Source organism: Gossypium arboreum, chromosome 11 (genome assembly GCF_025698485.1).
Source record: "Gossypium arboreum isolate Shixiya-1 chromosome 11, ASM2569848v2, whole genome shotgun sequence".
Taxonomy (NCBI): Eukaryota; Viridiplantae; Streptophyta; class Magnoliopsida; order Malvales; family Malvaceae; genus Gossypium; species Gossypium arboreum.
In genome coordinates, this window is record NC_069080.1 from 125,003,542 (window position 1) to 125,025,958 (window position 22,417).

Sequence of the window (22,417 nt, forward strand, 5' to 3'; positions counted from 1 at the left end):
CATTTTTCCCTAATTGAAATGGGTTTAAAATATGATTAGGAGATTTAAAGAACTCAAATTAATTCTGGAAAAATATAGGCAAGAACCAAGAAACAAAACAACCCCCTTTCTTGCACATAGGCGCACGCACCACCACCACGGTAGCCAAAATTGGGGCTGAATTTTAAAACGGTTTGAGATCTCATTAAATTCTGGAAAAATACCTTTGAAATAATTTAAAATCCCCCAAATTCCAGATATGGAAATTTAGGTTTTGAATGTACAAGATTAATTAAAAAATTGAAGAGAGAAGAGACCTTACCCAAGCTAGTTGAGAGAAACAGCAATGGCACTTTCTTGGCAATGTTCAAGATCAATCTTGGAGTTCAAGATTGCAGATTTGGGGCTGATTTTAATGAGGAAAAGTGGCATCAATATGGTGGAGAATATGGTAACAAATCTTGTGGCAAAAAGAAAAAGAAGAAAGATACAATAAAAAAGTTGAATTAAAGGCTGAAAAATACAATTAAAAAGTTATATTTATACTTAGGGTTCAAGGGTATGGATGTCACATAGATTACAAAAACAAGGGATTTTGCAAAATTTAATTATTTTGCAAGGGAAGGGATTCAAACTTGAGACCTCATTTAAGTTCCATGCTTTCTCATATTTCTTTTAACCATTAGGCTTTTTCCTCATTCTTGAAATAATTTTGCAATATTTATTTTAAAAATAAGACATGTTGCATACAAGGGTTTAACTCAAAATTTGCAAAATAATGAAAATGGTGAGAGAGAGAAGGGATTTGAACTTGGGTTTCAAGGAACGTTTCATTAACACTTAACCAACAAACCAATACCTCATTTATTTCCTAAAAATGCATAGATAATCTTAAAAATTAAGGCATGATCACTCTCTCTCAATTCACAAACCTGATTCTACTAACCCCCGATTTTGGGGATGTTACAGTATGTGTAACATTTCATTTTTCTGTGGTATCGAGAATAGTAGTTTCGGGACCACAACTCTGACTAGTAAGTCAATTTTTATTTTCATTTCATATTTAGAGAGTTTCTATAAATTCATATTAAAATTTGGTTAAGAAAATTTAATGTTTAGATAATTAATTTATTAAAAAGTACTAAATTCTAAAAACTGCAAAAGTTAGTTTCTATTAGCTAAAGGTGTTAAATGATTAAAATAATATGAATTTACGGGCTTAAGTGGTAACTATAACATAGGGGTTGATGGTGAACGGTTTTGTACAATTATTAAGTTGATTAAATAAGTTATTATAAAGGCAAACTAGTACATAACAAAAGAAATGAAAAATAACAAAAGAAAAAGTAAAACATATTTTTCTCCATAATGCTTCACCATCGAAATCGCCATTGAAATAGGGCTTGGGAGTTTCGGTTCATGCTTGAGCTTGCATGTAAGTAAATTTTATTCTCGTTTTTAGTAATTTTGTTATTTTTTGTGATTATTGTAGCTTAATCTAGCTATCTCAGGTGTTAATTCATTAAATTATTAAATCTTTTTTATTTGTGCCTTTGTTGAATTTATGAGATTTTTGAAGTTTTGAGATGGTTTTGTAAGCTTGATATTTAAATAATATTATTTTGCTAAGAAGTTTTGGGTGATTTTGATGATTAGGGATTTAAATGTTAAATTTGTAAAAGTTCATGGAAATTTTGAGAAACTGAGAAATTTATGGGTTGTTATAGAGTTATAGAAAATTCGATTAGTCGGGATTTTTGCTTAAGTATGTTAATTGATTAAATTTTAAGGTAAGGATTAAATTGTATAAAAGTTAATTGTTGAGGGTAAATGCATAAAAATATTATTAAAGGGTGAATGGTTTGAATATAAGTATTGTATGGTGTTTGAATTAGTTAACACGTTTATATCAAGAAACGAGTGGATCAGTTGTTAATCAAAGGAAAGAGAAGGTCGTTGAGTAATCGTCTTTGGTACTTGATAACTATCGCAATTCGATAAGTTCCCACAGTTATTTTGGTTATAATTCGTTATTAAATAATGTTATTGATGTTTACATATTTTTAAAATAGTTGAAACAAATTGATCTATGTTAATTATTCTAAATTTCTGAAATAATTTCGATGGATCGAGTAAAAGTTTCATACATGAGATTTCTGACTGAATTTATGATCTGAACTGAGTTCTTGCATGTGTTGTGGACTCAGATGTACATGTGGCTCAGATTTAGTCTAGACTAATAATCCGTTGTTGTTTTACATGTATACCTAGACCTAGATAGGCTAGTTTATCTATGTTGTCATTGGTTTAGCCCAAACGAGTAACCTGACATATTTAATTTGTTTCTGTTTAGCTGTTACTAGCATTATCTATCTCTGGACTAATGACTTTGAATTCTTTTTCAAAAATCCATTGGAAGAACATAGACTAATTGATACGAAACTATTTCAGTGAAATAAGTGAATTATGAATTATGAATATCCGTACATTTAAGTGTTACTAACATGAAATTCTTGGATTGTGTTGCAATAAGGTTGAGGTTTATTTTCTTATGTGTACATAACATTTAAATGAATTTGGTAAGTGAAAGGTTAAATTGTGGAAGCTTACTAAGTATTTTACATACTTACTGTGAAAAATAAAATAAAATAAAATAAAAACACACAAATTTTACGTGGAAACCCTTTCGGGAAAAAATCACGGGCAGAGGAGAAGAAAATTCACTATGTCGAAAATTTGAATCCATACAAGAGGAATAGACTATGTCTATTTATAGGCTTGTAAAGCCATATTCTAGTAGGATTGAAACACCTTATCCTAATCAATATAAAATAGATGGAGTTTAATAAGGTTTAAAAAACCTTATTCTAAAATAAAATAAAAGAAGTCTAATTCTATATGGATTTTACTTTTATTTTATTTTCCATCGTATTTTATTTAAATAATAATTCGGGTCACTTAATTCTAACAATCTCCACCTTGACACAGATTCTTAATTAACAAGTTCTTCATCGCGAACTTTTAATGAACAAATTCTCCACCTTTTCCATAAAACCCTTAAGGGTTTAACTTCAACAATGAACACCAACCAAGTCTAAGAAATGCTCAAACTTGGTTATAGGCAGTGACTTGGTCATCATATCTGTAGGATTTTCATGAGTACTAATTTTGCTCACAACAATATCACCACGAGCAATAATATCACGAACAAAATGATACCAAACATCAATGTGTTTTGTTCTCTCATGAAACATTTGATCTTTTGTAAGGAAGATGGCACTCTGACTGTCACAAAATACTGTACTAATTTGAAGGTCTTCATTGAGTTCACTAAATAGTCCCTTCAACCAAATAGCTTCTTTACAAGCCTCAGTAATCGCCATGTACTCAGCTTCAGTGGTAGACAAAGCGACTGTAGTTTGCAAAGTGGCTTTCCAACTAATTGCGCAACCTCCGATTGTAAAGACGTAACCTGTGAGAGATCTTCTTCTATCAAGGTCTCCAGCAAAATCAACATCAACATACCCTATGACTCCATCTTTAGTTCTTCCAAACTGTAAGCAAACATCAGTAGTGCCTCGTAAGTATCTTAAAATCCACTGAACTGCATTCCAATATTCTTTACCGGGGTTCGCCATATATCTGCTAACTGCACTAACTGCATATGATAAATCTAGACGTGAACAAACCATAGCATACATGAGAGATCCCACTGCACTAGAGTATAGAACATGTGACATGTACTCAATCTCATTATCTGATTGTGGAGACAAAGCCAATGAAAGTTTGAAATGGGCTGCTAATGGAGTACTAACAGGCTTACCACTCTGCATATTGAACCTGCAAAGAACTTTCTCAATGTACCCCTTCTGACTTAGGTACAATTTACTTGCTTTTCTATCTCTGAGAATCTCCATACCAAGTATCTTCTTTGCTGGTCCCAAATCTTTCATTTCAAATTCTTCACTTAGTTGGGCTTTGACTTTTCTTATCTCTCCTTTATCTTTTACTGTTATCAACATGTCCTCAACATAAAGAAGTAGATACACAAAAGCACCATCACTGTTTTTCTTAAAGTAAACACAACTGTCAAAACTACTTCTTTTGAAATCATGAGAAGTCATAAATGTAATGACCTAAATTCAAAGTTATCGGAACAGTGGTTTCGTAACCACAAATCCAATTTAAAGAGAAATTTATTTCAATATTTTTTCATGAAAATTGATATGATAGGAAAATCGTATGAAAATATTGATAGAAAAATTTTACCGATTTAGTGGTTGTTAGAAAAAGAAATTATTGAATAAATTAGGTAAAAACAAGGTATCGAGACTTCTATCTCGTAAAACCGAGTCAAAAATAATTTTTATAAATATTTATGAAATGTTATTAGAGTGGTATTAAATTTTCGTTAGGAAATTTTAATGTTTGGGTAGTCAATTAAATGAAAAGGACTAAATTGTAATAGGTGTAAAAGTTGCTAGAATGATTAAATAGCTTAAGAGTCTAATGAGAACGGATTTAAAAGGCAATTAGACCCAAAAGTTATTTGGGCTGGACGGCAAGGGTATGAAATCAGCAGAAAAATTGATAAATTAAGGGTAAAATTGGAATATTGCAAAATTAACTAAATAAAGCTAGGACTCAATAGGAAATATCTAGATTTCTCTTCATTTCTCTTCAATTCCAGCAGCTAAAAATGCCGTAGGAGGGTTCTCTAAGCTGGTATTTCATAATTGTTGCACCAAGTGAGTTAATCCTTGCCTTTTTCTTGTAATTTTTGTGTTTCTAAGACTTTTGCAACTAGGTCCTACTATTAAATTCATTAGTTTTTGATTTCGTGGATGAAATTGAAAGTCACCATGATTAAGTTATGTAATTTTATGATGAAATAGAATGAAATTAAAGCTTTAATTTGTTTATGAGATGATTTTATTAGGTAATTTCAATAGAAATTGATTTTTAAGACCTAATTGTGAAAATGTTTGGAATTAAAGCCTATTGCTGAAATTCTGATTCCTAAGGGTTGTAAACTAGTTTAAGGTGATAGAATAAAGTGATAATTGAGAAAAATCATCTCAATTGAGAAGCTAATTGAGTAGGGACAAAATTGTTATTTATTAAAAGCTTAGGGGAAAAATAGTAATAAACAGCTTGCACTAACAATATTGGACAGCAGCAGTAGACTAACTTTGAAAAATCACCATAAATTGTAGGAATCAAATTAGAAGATGAAAAAAATATGGAACTAAATCTTATTGAGTCTAGTTTCTCATAGAATAAACAGTGTAAGTAATGAATTTGTAACTTTTGAGATATAATAAATTTTGTGAGACAAGGTCAGAATGAATTTGGGTTCCCCTGTTTTGACTTTGAAAAATCATAAAAAATTGAATAAAAATAATTAGGGGCTTAAATTTATATGTATAGAATCCTGAATGATTCTATTTTCAATATAAATAAATAGGAACATCATTCAAATTCTTTATGAAGAGATAATTAATTTTTAGTGAAGAAGGGTCAGAACTGTTGGACAGCAGAATAGGGGTGACTTTAAAGAATAAACTGTACTTATTGGCTAAACCAAAAATTCTGAAAATTTTATGGTAAGAAGATATATGAGTCTAGTTTCAAAAAAAATTATCAGATCCTAATTTGGAGTTCTGTAGCTCAAGATAAAAATAATTTAGTTACTATGACTTAAGTAGACAGCTTTGAATGAACTATAAATAATAGTTGAATCATAGAGAATGTTGCATATGAACATGAAATGTATTAAATTGATAATTAAATTTATTTATTTAGATCGAGAAGATTCAAATATGAAGCTAGTTCGGTGAAAGGAAAAAGTTCGGGATTAGTAGATTTTTTTGTTTACAAACAAGTATCAAGGTAAGTTCGTGTAACTTGAATTATATTCTTAAATTGCTTGAGATTGTATGTTATTGATGTGAATATGATTTGAATGTTCATTGTATGAAAATTAATGAAACATTGATATATTTGATAAAATGGGAAGAAATCTCGGTTGAATGAAAGGAAAATTCGATGGATCTCGAAAAGGAATTGACGGTAAAAGGATCTAGCCGGACGGGTGATCCTATCTGATATAGCCCTCGAAGAATATGTGTAAAATGGATTTAGCCGGACGGGTAATCAATTAGGTTGAATTTAGCCTCGACTGGTAATTCAGATCCAAGCTCATTAGAGTAATTGTCGTTGCTGGGATTTAGCTCGACCGGTAATCCCGCTGCAAGGTTGAGGTTCGCGGGAGTGTGCTCTCTAAAATGGAAATGTGCTCACATGAATATGAATTGACGGACCCAGAATTGTACACTAAAAGTGTACCTCTGAAAATCCACCGAAACTCCGATAAATTCAACGGGATAAATATGGAAAATAATAAGGGAATGAAAATCATGGTATTGATGAGTACATCAATCATGGTATATATTATTGGTACATGGAAATTATTGTACTAACTTGAATGTTGAGTTTGTGCATATTAGGGTAATAATGCATTGAATGGATATAGGAATGTTTATTGTATTGTATTGAAAATATTAGGTAAGTATAATTCTTGTTACATGAGCTTACTAAGCACAAAGTGCTTACCCCATTTCCTTTTCCTCTGTTTTGTAGTGTTAAGAGCTCGGAGATCGGATTTGGTCGGAGACACATCACACTATTAACCTCAGGACTTCGGTACATAAAGAAACTTTATTTTGGAAATTAATGGCATGTATAAGCTAATAAAGTAAATGATTCTATGAAATGAATGTAAGGTCAACCAATGGTATGGCTAACAAATCTTGGTTTTGTTATGTGATGAGGTTATCTTATAAAAATGCATGAATCTATCTTGAAAATATGTTGAATTGGATTGGTTGATTTGGATTGGTCTCGATATAATATTGCAGGGAAGGTTAGTTATCTGTAAAGGGATCATATTGAGTTTTCCTAAAAATAAAAAATAATAATAATTCGTAAACTTCGGTAATACCTCGTACCCTATTCAGGTAATGAATACGAGTAGGGGGTATTACAATAAAGGAATCAAACCTCTTGTACCACTGTCTTGGTGACTATTTCAAATCGTAAAGAGACTTTTTCAGCAAGCAAACATAGTCCTCTTTTTCTGAGACTATAAAACCCTCTGGTTAAATATCCTCCTCAAGTTCTCCATGTAGAAATGCAATTTTTACATCTAACTACTCAAGCTCCAAATCATGCATGGCCACAATACCAAGCAAAGCTCGGATCGAACTATGCTTAACAACTGGATAGAACACATTTGTGAAGTCCAGTCTTGGAATTTGACTGTAACCCTGTGCAACAAGCCTTGCTTTATATCTGGGTTCTTCAACTCCTGGAGTCCCTTCTTTCTTTTTAAACACCCATTTACAACGAACAGCCTTTTTACCTTTAGGAAGTTTCAGAAGGTCCTATGTTCTGTTTTTGTGGAGTGATTCTATCTCTTCTTGCATAGCAAACATCCACTTTTCTGAGTCTTCACAGTTAACCGCCTCAGAATAATTAGATGGCTCTTGATTCGCATCTATATCTTCAGCCACATTTAAAGCATAAGCAACTAGATCAGCCTCGACATACTTCTTTGGAGGTTTAATTTCTCTTCTAGTTCTATTTTTGGCGATAGAGTATTGTGGTGAAGAAGCAACTCTATTCTCAATTTTTGTTCTAGCTTGAGGAGTTAACTCTGTATTAATCTGATGCTCCACCTACTTTTAATTTTCTTTATTGGAAGAGTCTTTAAGAGATAAGTTAGGTAGCATAGCAGTTTCATCAAAAACAGCATCTCTGCTAATCACAACTTTTTTATTTTCAGGACACCATAACTTTAACCCTTTTACACCAGCTTTATAACCAAGAAAAATGCATTTAATGGATCTCGGTTCCAATTTTCCATTATCAACATGAGCATACGCAGGACATCCAAAGATCTTTTAATCAGAATAATTAGCAGGATTACCAGACCATACCTCTTGTAGAGTCTTTTTCTCAACGGTAACGGATGGAGATCGGTTGATCAAAAAACATGCAGTAAAGGCTGCTTCTGCCCAAAACAACTTTGGTAAGTTGGCATTTGACAACATACATCAAACTTTCTCCATGATCGTTCTGTTCATTCGTTCTGCAATGCCATTTTGCTGTGGAGTATGGTGAACTGTCAAGTGTCTCACAATCCCTTCTGACTTGCACAATCTATTAAACTCATCAGAATAGAACTCTAAGCCATATCTGTGTGAAGGTATTTTATCTGTTTTCCAAGACTTAAATGCGGAAAACATATTGCTTTTCTGCTTCAAGAAAAACGCCCAAACTTTTCTAGAAAAATCATCAATAAAGGTTAGCATATAATTAGCTCCACCTCTCGAAGGCACTCTGGATGGCCCCTACAGATCAGAATAAATATACTCTAACATTCCCATCGTGTTATGGATTCCTCTAGTAAATCGAACTCTCTTTTGCTTCCCAGAAACACAGTGCTCACAGAAATTTAGTTTGCAAATTCCTTGCCCATCAAGAAGTCCTCTTTTACTTAATTCTACCATTCCATTCTCACTCATATGCCTTAGGCGCATATGCCAAAGTTCGGTAATATCATCATCTGACAAGGAAGAGGAAGCGACATCTGCATCACCAGTAACAGTAGAACCCTGCAAAACATATAACTTGGTAGTTTTTCTTTGCCCTTTCATCACAACAAGGGAACCTTTGGTAATCTTTAAAATCCACTTTCAGCTGTATATCTGTACCTTTTTGAATCAAGAGTACTCAATGAAATTAAATTTCTCTTCAATTCTGGAACATGTCGTACCTCACAAAGTGTTCTGACAACTCCATCAAACATCTTAACTTTAATTGTTCCAACACCTGCGATTTTACATGAAGCATTATTTCCCATCAAAACAACAACTTCAGACACTGTTTCGTAAGTTGTAAACCAATCCCGATTGGGACTCATGTGGAAGGTGCAGCCTGAATCAAGTATCCACTCCTCACTTACTTTAGAATCATTGACAGAAGTGACTAGAAGTTCACCATCGCTGCAGTCTTCTACAACATTAGCTTCACCGGAATTTTTTGGTTGTTTTCCTTTTTGATTCGCAGCCTCCCTTTTAATCTTATTTTGTAGCTTATAGCATTTAGATTTAATGTGCCCTTTCTTCTTGCAGAAGTTATAAGTTTTACCTTTATTTGAAGACTTCGATCTACCCTTAGATTTACCACGAGGATTCCATTCCTGTGTCCTACTACGATCATCATCAGCATTCCGATCTTGTCTACCACGAACAATGAGACCCTCTCCTTGAGAGTCGGGTTTAACGTCAAGATGCTTCATCTTATCATACGAGGTTAAAGAATCATAAACCTAATCAACTGTGAGAGACTCGCGGCTATATAAATCGTGTCTCTAAAGGTTGAATAAGACGGGGGCAACGAACAAACTAGAATCAACCCTAGATCTTCCTTATCATACTGAACCTCCATGGCCTCCAAGTCTGAGAGAATTTCTTTAAACACTGTTAAGTGTTCGTGTACAGACGCACCTTCCTCCAAACGATGAGCATAAAGACGCTGCTTCATATGCAACTTGTTTGTTAGAGTTTTCGACATACATATTTGTTCTAGCCTCTTCCATAATGCAGCGACAGTCTTCTTTTCATCACATCCTGCAAAATTTCGTTGGACAAATGCAGATGTAATTGTGTTAACGCCTTTCGATCCTTACGCTTCTTCTCTTCATCTGTTAATGTCGAAGGCATCTTATCTATCCCTACCAGGGCATCCTCCAGATCCATCTGCGCAAGAACTTCTTGCATCTTAATCTGCCACAATGCAAATCTAGTGTTGCGATCCAATAGCGAAATTTCATACTTCAAAGATGCCATTACTGTGATTGAGATGAACAACCCGGAAGCTTTGATACCAATTTGTGAAAAATAAAATAAAATAAAATAAAAACACACAAATTTTACGTGGAAACCCTTTTGGGAAAAAACCACGGGCAAAGGAGAAGAAAATTCACTATGTCGAAAATTTGAATCAATACAAGAGGAATAGACTATGTCTATTTATAGGCTTGTAAAGCCATATTCTAGTAGGATTGAAACACCTTATCCTAATCAATATAAAATAGATGGAGTTTAATAAGGTTTAAAAAACCTTATTCTAAAATAAAATAAAAGAAGTCTAATTCTATATGGATTTTACTTTTATTTTATTTTCCATCGTATTTTATTTAAATAATAATTCGGGTCACTTAATTCTAACACTTACTTTGGTAATTATTTTTGTATAGGTTTTGAACTTTTGGGATCGTGTTGATTGAATCATCGGAGCTCACACTTTTTAATGTTTATCATCGATAGATTTTTGAAGTCTTGTTGGTGGTTATATGTGGCATGTGTATAGAATGTTTATTTTTTGAATGTTTGAACATAATTTGTACTTAGGTTGCTAATGCTTATTTATGTAAAGTGATTTTGATGTATTGTAATTATTTGTTGTTTTGGCAATGTGTGATAAAGGTCAAGTTGAAATGATACTTAGGCTATTATATTATATCATATTGTGATGAAATATTGTTCTTATTTGATGTTTGAATGGATGAAAGGTATGAATCTATTTAGATTAAATACAAATATAATTGATAGTTGAAATGTGGTGTCAATGAGGACACATTGGCTAGGCACTTAGGTTGGATGTTTTTGGCATATTTCGGGTTTGTTTAGGTGTGTTTGAGTAGGTTTAATTGCTGGTAAATGAGTCGCTTGTAGTCCAAGCAAGTATGTTATGGTAAACTTGCATTTGAAGCACAATTAGGGGCATATGGCCTCTTTGCACGGTCGTGTGTTTTAAAATAGTGTGTCACACGGTCTAGGACACGACCATGTGACCCATCATTGAATCGAACACAAGTTGGGGCATGTTTCGTGACATGACCATGCAATTATACATCGAGTTAAACATGGCCTGCAACACAACCGTGTGAAATTATTTCGAAAGTTACACGGTCTATTACATGGTTGGCCACACAGCCATGTACCTGTGTCGCACAGCTTGGGCTTAGCCACAAGATCGTGTGACCCCAATTTCCAAAATTTACAAGTATTTCTAAAATTTTTTGTTTTGTTTTAAATTAGCCCCTGAATGTTTCCAAACCATTTTTAGGGTTCCGTACGTTCTGTTTAAGGCCCGTAAGTTTATTTATGCTATTAAAGAAATGTGTATTTGTATTTTAGTAATTAATTTGAATAATTGTTTTTGTTTGAAGTTAAATGTTTTTAAATGTACTTTAATACTCCGTAACTCTATTTTGGCAATGGAAATAGGTTAGGGATGTTACATTTAGTGGTACCAAAGCTACGACTTAGTCAATTCTAAGACTAACGCCGTGGTTTTGAGTCTAGAATTACATGCCAAATTAACCTTTAAATTGTGTGATGCTCATGATTCGATCTGACAATTTTTTCTTTTATAGATTTTCGAATGGTAGATAGAATTAATCCTGTTGATAATGATGAGGTTGAAAGTCATGCTTTGGCCTCCAATGAGGGAGCAAGTCAGGATATGTATGGATCTAAGTTACCAGGAAGTAGACATCATGATATTTTCTTTTAGACGATGAATGAGTGATTTGCACAATTTATATGAAATAATCCGATGGCTTCACAAATTCCAACCCCTCTTATACCCTCTCAACACATGTTTGTCCTCAAAATATAGATTTGGTATCTGTTCATCAACCTTCTACTAATAAAATTCATAAATGTGGAGTTGAAGATTTTTATGGGTTGTATAATGAATATCCGACAAAAGCCGAGTTTTGGTTAGAAAGTGTTCAACGTGTTATTGATGAATCGAATTGTTCACCTGATGATAGTTTGAAATGTGCTATTTCACTTCTAAAAGAAGATGCTTATCAATGGTGGGTTACCTTAACTTCTGTGGTTCCAAAAGAACGAGTGACATAACATCCCGTTACCCCCATTTTATTTCTTAAAATTTATTAAGTTTGACTGTGTAGGCCAAAATGCCCCTACTTTGTGTTTTAATTCTCTTCACAAAGTCAATGTTGCAACACACCAGGACCTGTGTCACGACATAGCAACCAATATGCTCCCCTACAGCCATCTTTAGGGGTATGTTGCGACATCCTTAGCCTGTGTCGTAACATTGAAAGTAGTTTCTAACTTTTCTATTATGCTCTTTATGTTGCAACATCGGATCTCCCATGTTGCAACATAGCATCCAGTATTGCCCTAAAATGTCTTTTAATGGTTTCCTACACACTCACGAAGTACATTAGCTCTTCCTAGGCCTCATTCAGCCCTTAAGGTTATTAAAAGGCTCAATGTGCACATTTTATTGAATGTAAATAAAATTAAAGAAACTTAATTAAAATATAACAAAAATGCTTGTATTCAACCTCCTTAAATGTAAAAACTAGTTTAATCTAATACTCTGAATTATGCCAGATAAGGCTCTAGTTAGAGTCACCCACGATGGAAACTCGACCCAACGCTTGGTTATAATGTCAAGTCTTGAGTTCAATGAGACAAAATACATCATTAGTATGTGACTGTTACCATTATAAATAAATCCATCCTAAGATTAAAGTGCTAGGTACCCGTAATGATAAGGGAAGAATGAGTAATGTACTCTTAATGGACCCATAACATAAATATGTTAGAGTGTTATAATTATGGGAACACTTTTGATGAGATCTGCTTATGTGAGTGGAAGTGTGACCGCTTCTAGGAGCTAAAGGACTTGGCTCTGACAACACTTATGAAAAGATGACATAGACACATGGTCATAATAGTGTCCATGGATACTATGCATTGACCAATGTTGAAATCATTGTGTGAGATGTGTTTAGTTAATCAAATGGAATAGTTGGTTCAAAGCTTAGTCTACCATGCAATTTCGATTAACTTTAAAATGTTTTCACTAAGTAAAGGTTCAAGCGTAAGACACCTTCATATATGCAAATTGATTTCCAAGAATATCAAAATCTAAAATATTTTGAAAATGAGGGGAGATTGTTGGAACATTTTCAAATATTTACAGTGTTCCAATAAGTATAAATGAATGAGTGTAATCAATCAAAAATTAAGTCTTTTGGTCATTGGTCAAGAGTTATATCACTTGACTTTTGAAAAAGAATTTTAACTATTCAAACTATATTACTTGAATAGTTATAATATTATATGAATAATTATCTCTTTTAAAAACAATTATTATTCAAAAAAGACACTTATTGAAAGATATCTCTATAAAGAGACATAAAAATTCTTATACTACAACAGTTCTTTGTAGAAATTGAGTTTCTTATTATAAATTGCTCAATGCTTAGTGGACTATTCTCATCAGTACAAAACGCAAATAGTCATTGGCTTCATTATATCCTCGAGATTAATTTGTTTGAAACTCTTTTGCACACCAAACTAGGTGGGGGCAAATATAACCTTAAAGATAGTGGTTTGATACATGTCTTGGAGTCTTGTCCTATTTCCTTATTTTATGTTCGAGTTTCGTTCGTGTATTCGAGATTTTCCTTACCAAAGATTTGTACTAACATCTTTTATACTTCAATTGATATTTTATTTGTAGCACCCCAAACCCGGCCCAGATGTTATGGCCGGATCCGACATGCCACATCGAAAACGTTAAAAAATTTTCCATTCTAAGTCCAAAAAATCGTACTTGATGTTCAAAAGATTAATTCATTAAGGGTTAAAGTGAATGGAAGCTGTGCACTAGGTAGGAAACCGGAAAAGAGGTGGTGAGTCTATCGGACTGCTTAAGTACCAAGCTCCCTTCGGATCCAATTCTAGACATGCATACCGCCATTGCCACACCTTAACGTCATGGATATTTCTAGGAAACCGATTTGATTAAGTCATTTTTAGGAAAAGTGATTAATTTTGGAAAATACTTTCATTGCGGAAGCTTTGCTTGTTGTCGTGTTATTTTGAAATCAACTGTTGTTTTTGAAAACGCGCCCTAAAGCTATCCAATTTCAACAGTTAAAATAAGTATTACCTATCTTAGTAATACATATTAAAACCATCAAAAATAATTAAGCGGCCTTATTACATTTAAAAACCCAAAACTTCAAATGTAAATAAAAGGATGTCCAGTTCACCAAAAGAAAATCAAACTTTCAGAACGGGTGGCCACTCCGAATTCCCTCACAGCTCCAAGCCCACTACGGTTGGGGATTTCCTGCATGGATGAAAATAAAAGGGGTGAGTTTGAGGAAACTCAGTGTGTAAGGAAAACCCATTCAAAGCCCAAGTCAGCTCAAGCCCATTGGGCCTAAGCCCATTCAGTAATAAGTGGTGGTCTGGGGCGAGCCCTTTCAGATTACAATAACCGGGCCTTGGCCCTTATTCAAATAACAAGATGGCCCATAGGCCCATTTCAAAATACATGCAACATCAAGAAACATATGCAAGCCCATTTGGGAGACTACTCAACCCACCAACCACTACACTCCACCCGTACCAGCCATACACTCCATGTGGGGAATAGCTCAACCCACCCATTTAACACTCCATAGTTGCACCTTGCCGCTCAGTTATCAAAGAATTGAGGCAAAGCCTCCAAGACGTGGACAAGCCACTTTCAATACTTCCTCCGTCAATATCCCAGTCCATGCATCGATAATAACAACATGGCATGTAGTAAATAACAACAATCAAACATGCATTTAGGTCAATTTAACCCTAGGGGTATTTCAAGAATTTATCTCCTAGGGGTAAAGCGTAAATTTTCCACTTTTAAAGGTATTTCAATAATTTATCTATTTTAGGTTTTTCATGCATATTCCTACTTTTCACGTACTAATGTAATCACGCATCGAGGGTTTTTCTTGAATTGGGCCGTTGGCCCATCATTCCAATTTGGCCCATTAAGCCCAAAAATATCGAGGGCACGTAAATCATGCACTTTGCGTCCAAACATTGCAGCTTACCAAAACATTAATCGATTTACCTCACGAGCATTCGTACACTCGCAAATCTACAAAATACCGGTTTTCGGCATTTCAATTTTTCGACTTTTGCCGATCTAGACTAAGAAAGAGGGTGTTAGTTACACACTGCTTATGACGATATATTCGACGAGATCCACACACGAACGCCTACAATTGGATTATCGACACGTTAATCTAACTATTCAAATACAAACTACGATTAACCCCTTACGATATTCGGCCAACCACACCTACAGATCATAGTAAGCTTATAAGAAATCAATAAGCAACTCATTAACAAATTTTTGTCAATATTTACCACATAATCATAATTTCACTGCAAGCTGTTTTCCTGAGCAACAGTCACTAAATCATTTATAACTGGAGCTATGAAAATCCAAATCAAGTTCCGTTAATTTTCCCTGAAAATAGACTCAGATATATTATATCCATAAAATTTTCAGAATTTTTGCTATGGCCAATCAATACCAGATTTTCTCAAAGTTTCCCATGTTTCACTGTTTGACTAATCTGACCACTCTTCATTACGACTCAAATTTCTCATTGTACAGAGTTCAAAATATGTTCTTGTTTATTTCATTTGAAACTAGACTCAACAAGCTTTAATTAAATAATTTATTCAGCTTCTAATTCATCTCCCACAATTTATGGTGATTTTCTAAAGTCACGTTACTGCTGCTGTCCCAAGCAGATTTATTACCAAATTCACTCTTTCACACATAACTTGCATGCATGTTATTTAAATATGTATATCACCAATCAATCATCACATATCTATGATTTTACTTAAGTATAATCTCCATTTCATCATTTTAAAGCACAACATGTTAGCCGATTTTTCCCTTAGCATCTAAGGTACATGCATGCTCATTTGTTTGGCTCAACTTCATCTATCTTCCATTTTTCATCAAAAGAACATGAAACAACAACCAAAAACCAAAATATGCTTCATGAGTTAGGGTAGAATCAAGAAGAACCCATGAACATCAAAATAGAAGCAAAGTACCAAGAACTTACCTTCAATTTTTTCCTCCTCCTAGTGACCGAATATTCAAGGGTTTCCTCCCCTATTTGCTCTCTCTCAAATTCGGCTATGAAGAACAAAGAATGAACAAAAACCTTCCTTACTTCCTTTTGTTATTCTTATCACTCAACATTTTATGACACATAAATGATATACTAATATTTGTGCCATACTCATGCCATAATTCCAATAAAAATATGCCCATAATGCTTACCATGCCCATCATCCATTAACTATTAAAATGCTAATGCCCATCATCCATTATCATCCATTAACTATTAAAATGCTAAAATGCATACATTATCAACTATCCATCACCTTAGCTGGCCACTACATTAAAAGTGTGGAATTTGACATGCAAATCCTCCTATTTTGCACTACTATTTATTTGGCCACTACAAATTAGCCTATAGCATTTTCAAACATTTTCACATAGGTTCTATTTCATAATTTCACCCCCTTTTTGTTATGGAACAAAAATTAACTAAAATTGTCGGGTTCTATCTTAAGTTTGGGCTTTCTAGAGGCCCACTAACGTAATTAAATCTATGCCAACATTCACAGGATTCCCGAAAATTGGGACGTTACATTATTTGTTTTTAAAACTAGATTTTACATTGTCATGCATGTTTAGGATTGCCTGTGATGGCAACGAATGGTAGGATAGGTGCGTCTAGAGAAGAAGTCATCTTCACACGGGCTGAGCTCCAACCCTCAAAATGGTGGCATCAATGATGTCGGCAGCAGCAGCAGCGGTGACAGCGGCTGCTGCACCAGTAATGGTGTTGGTGGATGAGAGACTTTCCACGGAAAGAACAGGACTTCCTTTTGGTTTAAGTAACAACCTTCTAGGATGGATCCTTTTTGTAGTGTTTGGTTTGATTTGGACATTTTATTTTATCTCTGTTTCTAGTCTTAGGATGAAGAGTCTGGGTTGTCGCTTTGATGAATGATGTAAGAATATTGGGCTCATGGTTTTTACTTTCCGCCATTTCTTACTAAATTATCCCTTTCAATTATATGAAAGTAACAAATCTGAGCTTGAAAATTATCATGAAAGCTATGATCCATGGCCAGAAGATGATACTATGGAAGACGCTTTGAACTGAGCGTCGGATAGAGTACATGTTTGTCATATGATTTGCATATTTCCCATATTCATAATCATAAGCCATGTTTGAATATATGTTTAACACAAGTATCGACTAAGGTAGTTGTAAAAGATAAAGATAATATAAACTGACAACGAGCCAGTACTAATGCAATTACTGAAACTCTAACAGTCTAATAATACTTCCATTTTGTTCACAAAAAAGAAAAACCTTTTATCTTTCTGAACCAAGAAATAGTTGGATTGTTTTATTTTCCTATTTTTACATCATAGAAACAGATTAAATAGGTTCAATTCTCATCAGTTGACAAACTGGTAGTTTACCATAAGGTATAGTTTCCTTTTTCCATATCATTAGTTCATCGCTCTTTCTACATACCCTGTGATTCTGATGTTGGATTCAGGGGATGAAACTAAGACTTTGGTATTGGGAGGTCAAAAATAAAATTTTAAAAGTTCTGGAGAGGGGTTAAAGGTAAAAATTTTGTTAAAGAAAAAGCTGAAATTGAACACTTATAATAGGAATGGGCTAAAACTGATATTGTTTCACTTAATTAAAAGAGCTTAAAACCCCTCCTTATCCTCATATACATATCAAGGTTGTTGGAACTAGATTGAACTAGTTGAATTAAAAACTGGCTGGTATATCATTTTAAAGAGAGTGGTTGAATCGGTTGACTTGCAAGTTAGAATGAATCAATTGAATCAGACAAAAAAAAAATTAGTTGAACTAAATTTTTAATTTTTATAAGTTTTAAATAATTTATTTAATCAAACGAATCAATTTTTCAAACTAGTTAATGATTTAAAATGATAAATCTTATATGTTAATTTGAAAGATAAAACTATAAAATTTAATGATTTCAAGATATCAATAGATCACATACATTTTACATTTAATTTTTGATGATTTAACATGAAGAATATTATTTAATTTAGTTTTACATTAGATTTTTTTATTTTCATAAGTAACGTCATAGCATCATTATGTCAAATAATTGAAAATGTATTGATTTACTTTATATTCGATTAATTCATTCTTAAAATTTTATTGTTACGATTCTCTTAATTTTTATTTTAATTAAATATATATATATATATATATTAAACTCTTGAACAAGGATTCAATTATTGATATTGAGATTTTGTAAGTTAAAGTTTTATTTAGGGATTTATGATATGTATAATTGCAAATATTTGGTTTTCAATTTTAGCACATATATTTTAATGTGGTTCCATGTTTAAAGAATTTTGGTGAAGAAAATAGTCAAAAGGTAGGATTTTCGTTTTCTAAAGGTTCAAGACGTCGCAGTGTCGTAATCTGGCATCACAGTATCGAGTCAATAACCTGCAATGCGATAACTATAACACTGCAGCGCTATGCAAACACTTAATTTTGGTTATGTTTGGGGTGTCGTGACACCATCCCTTGACACTATGGTGTCATTTAGACAATCAATTTAGGTTATTTTGGGAGCAAAAAAGTAATTAGAAAACTTATGTTTTAATTTTTTATTATTATGAAAATTTTAAATTTTAATATCAGTACGTTTTGAAATGACTTAATTAAAACGACAAGTAGTCAAATTGACTTTTATTGTGGAAATATTTTAGTTTTAAAATATAAAAGGTTGTGTGCATATGACTTAAGTAATGTTAATATTGATTGTCTCAAAAGAAGTTAATATTTAACATTTTTTTGAAAAAAAATTGAATAAAACTGAATATACAACAGTAGTAATAAAAAATAATAATTATTCAGTTTTACATGTAAATAATAACAAGAAAGATTTATTATTCAACATATTATCATTGTCGGTGTTTGACTATACTAAGATATTACCTATAAGTTAATATTTTAACTAAAGATGAAATATTAATGGAGTGCATAATATCTTGAGATGAGGTTTATATTTATTTAAATTTATTATTGTTTGAGTTTCTATTTGAAGTATTATGTGTTTTTGTTTTGTCCTAATCAATTATTGTCACTTTTGCCAACATATCATTGTTAGTGTTAATTCTATTCATATGCTAAATGACACGAACTTGAAATCATCGTACAAGAATCTTATGGTAGTTTTCGAAATCATGGATCACAACCTTGGGTCGGGGATTGATCCTCCTCTGCCACTTATGAAAAGAGGATTAAAAGGTGGGGGAGACCAAAGCACATATGTATGGTAATCATGAAGATAGATATTTAGGAAATATTTAGACACACTATGTCTGATAAAATTACCATGACAAATGAATTTATTGTTGACTTTGAAAAAATGTTTATAAAAAATAAAAAGTTGAAATTAATACACTTTTGAAAAATCTAATTTCAGTGATGTATATAAGGAAAGATAATATCACAGACTATATCATGGATATATCTCATCTTGCTTCCAAGTTGGAAGAACATAAGTTGGAACACTTTGAGGACTTCCAAGTGCATCTAGTATTAATATATTTTCCACCACATTTTAGTTTGTTTAAGGTGAGTTACAAAAAGCGGTTGGATCTCTAAATAACATCATCTCATGCTATGTTCAAGAAGACAAAAGGTTGAAACCATAAAGATAGAAATTGTTCATTTAGCCACTACCTCGGAGGATAAGAATAAGGGAAAAATAGATAATAAAAAAAATAATGAAGTTGTTGATGTAACACCTCAGAATTTTTGATACAGTGAATGGTATTGTATTAAGTATAATTATCAAGAAAAATATTTAGATTACTAGAATAAAATATGTTGAAGATAATTAGATATTTGAAGAGAGTTTATGTAGTGAATTTTAGAAAGGATTAAACTGAAAAGTGGTGAAAGTTATAGAGATTAAAATGTAATTTTATCATTCCGTGAGAAAAGGGTTTAATTACAATTATATCATGAATAAATAATATCTACATAATAAATAATTACTTAGGACACATAATTATACCATGTGTCAAACAAATGAATAATGGAAAAGGGTGAAATAAATTTTTACCCTTTTGTCTTAAATATAATAAAAAATATTTTAGAGGGCTTTATTTTTTTAATTTTAAATTATAAAAAGAGATAGAGAGATTCTAACATATCGGAGAAATATGAGTCATTGTATTAAAATTTAAAAGTGAAAGCATAACCTTTGGTTTAATTAATTAAATAATTCAGTGTTAAATAAAGAAAAATATAAAAAAATGTCTAGAAAATTGAAGAGAATTCATTCTCTTCTATATATCTTAGACGCGGGAGAGCTGAAAGGGGAGAATAAAAAGATGTTATTCTATACAAATTGGCCCCTTTCTTATTTAAGAAGATTTATTAGTAAAAAATCTTTCAAATTTCCATGAAATAAAGTGTGAATTCTTATTAAAAATTGTAATGGCCAATTTTTGGCCCAGACAAATAAACAAAAAATAAAACCCAAATAACCAAATAAAAGTTCATTCACTTTACAAACCAAATCAGCCCAAATAAACTACCCAAACCCAACAAGTCCGACAAGCTCAATTCCAACCCTAGCCTAGAAAAATTAAAACTTTCAAGCAAAGGAAACCCAAGGTGCGCCGCACCTCCTCGCGAGCCAACCATCGACCTTCCACGTCTCTGTCACCTGCAAAGAGAGATCCACATGCAAATAATACAAACAATGAAGAAAATGACAAAAGATGACAGGAAAACAAAACGAATGTGGACAAAAACGGATCTCGGATCCGGCTATAAAATCCAAAATCAACGCTTTGCATTTTTTTTTTACAGACACTATCAATCGAAAAAGTAGAACGGAAGTTTGAAAAGGTTGATCTCCGATTTTCTTTTCTTGGTTTTCATTTCGTTTTTTTCATTTCTTTTTTTCATTTTTGTTAACTACAAATCTATTAAATAAAAGTAGGTATAAAACAAATAAAAGAAAGATGAGGAGAAGAGAGTCTTACCAGATCCACCCCGTGGCCACGTCGTCGGAGCTCTCCTCTCCATTCGGCGTGGTCGAGTTCAAAAGGGGGAGGTCGGGGCCCTTGTCATTCGGATTTTGGGTGCAAGCCTCCAACACGTGTAAAAAGGAGGGCTAAAAAGGCCCATTTTGGTGTATCGCTGGCCACCGAATGCGTTGGTGGCGCTGCAGTCAAATGGCGGCAATGATGGGTTTTCTAACCTAGCAGAGAAGAAATATGGGGAGAAAGGGGGGGTGTTCTGAAATTTTTAAGAGAAAATGAAACAAATGAATTTTTTTTTACTTAAATAATAAAGCAAAACGGTGTCGTTTTGCACCTGGAACACCAACGTCGAAACGGCGTCGTTTGGACCATGCCCGTGAGCGACCCGACCCGCTCCAGGGGGTCCGCGCGTTTCCTTTAAAAGGGGAAATATCCACTTTGGTCCCTCCGCCTTTTCTGTCCTTTCATTTAATCCCATATTACTTTGTTTCCTTTTTAAAATTTCGCCCTTTTATTTTATTTCATTTCTAATTTGATCCTTGGCCTGAACAGATGAAACGCAGCGCATAATGACTTGGGATATTGTCCCATTGTATCCTCGCGAATTTAAGCGCGTTTTAATTTAATCCCTGATAGCTTTTTTATTTATAATTAGCACCCCAAATTTTGTTCCAATTTTAATCTGGTCCTTAGTTTGTTTAACTTGCTCATTCATTCATTTATTTATTCATTCATTTTTTTAAAAAACTATTTTATCATTATTATTCATCCTAAGTTTATATATATATATATATATGTTATTTATGTCAAAACTCTCTTATATATTATTTATTTTAAAGTTCTTTTTCCACATATTGTTTATTTTAAGTTTTATATATTATTTTAAAGTTGTTTTTTTATAAACTATTCGTTTGAGGTTACTATATATTATTTTGTTGTATTTTAAATTGAATTATATATTAACTATTTTAAGTTATCTCATACTATATACTCTAAACTTGCTTTTTATATTATTTTAAACTCGTTTTTATGTACTATTGTTTTATTATTTGTTTTAAAGTGTTACTTTGTTTTAAACTCTTTTATTTATTTAAAATATTTTTATCATTTATTCTAAGTTTTTGTATGTATTATTTATTTTGCACTTTTATAGATATACATATTATTTATTTTAAACTCATTTCTTATCATTCTAAGATTTGTTTACATTTTGTTTATTTTAATTTGCTTTATACCTTTTTATCATTCAATTCATTGGTCTTTATTCATCGATATTATTATTTAAATATTGTGTGACTATTGCCCTTTTATGTATTTTAATTTGCTTATTTCGTATTTTTGTATTATTGTCATTCATTCGTATAAT

At 32.6% G+C, this 22,417-nt stretch overlaps 1 long non-coding RNA gene across 1 annotated transcript; it reads right to left on the minus strand.

The window, feature by feature from the left end:
• Positions 1–20,416: 20,416 nt before the first annotated feature.
• Positions 20,417–21,317, minus strand: LOC128283502 (uncharacterized). The gene is made up of 2 exons (XR_008273863.1): positions 21,052–21,317; positions 20,417–20,729 (listed from the first exon to the last, which is right to left on the minus strand). It is a non-coding gene; the product is annotated as an uncharacterized LOC128283502 (long non-coding RNA).
• Positions 21,318–22,417: the final 1,100 nt, after the last annotated feature.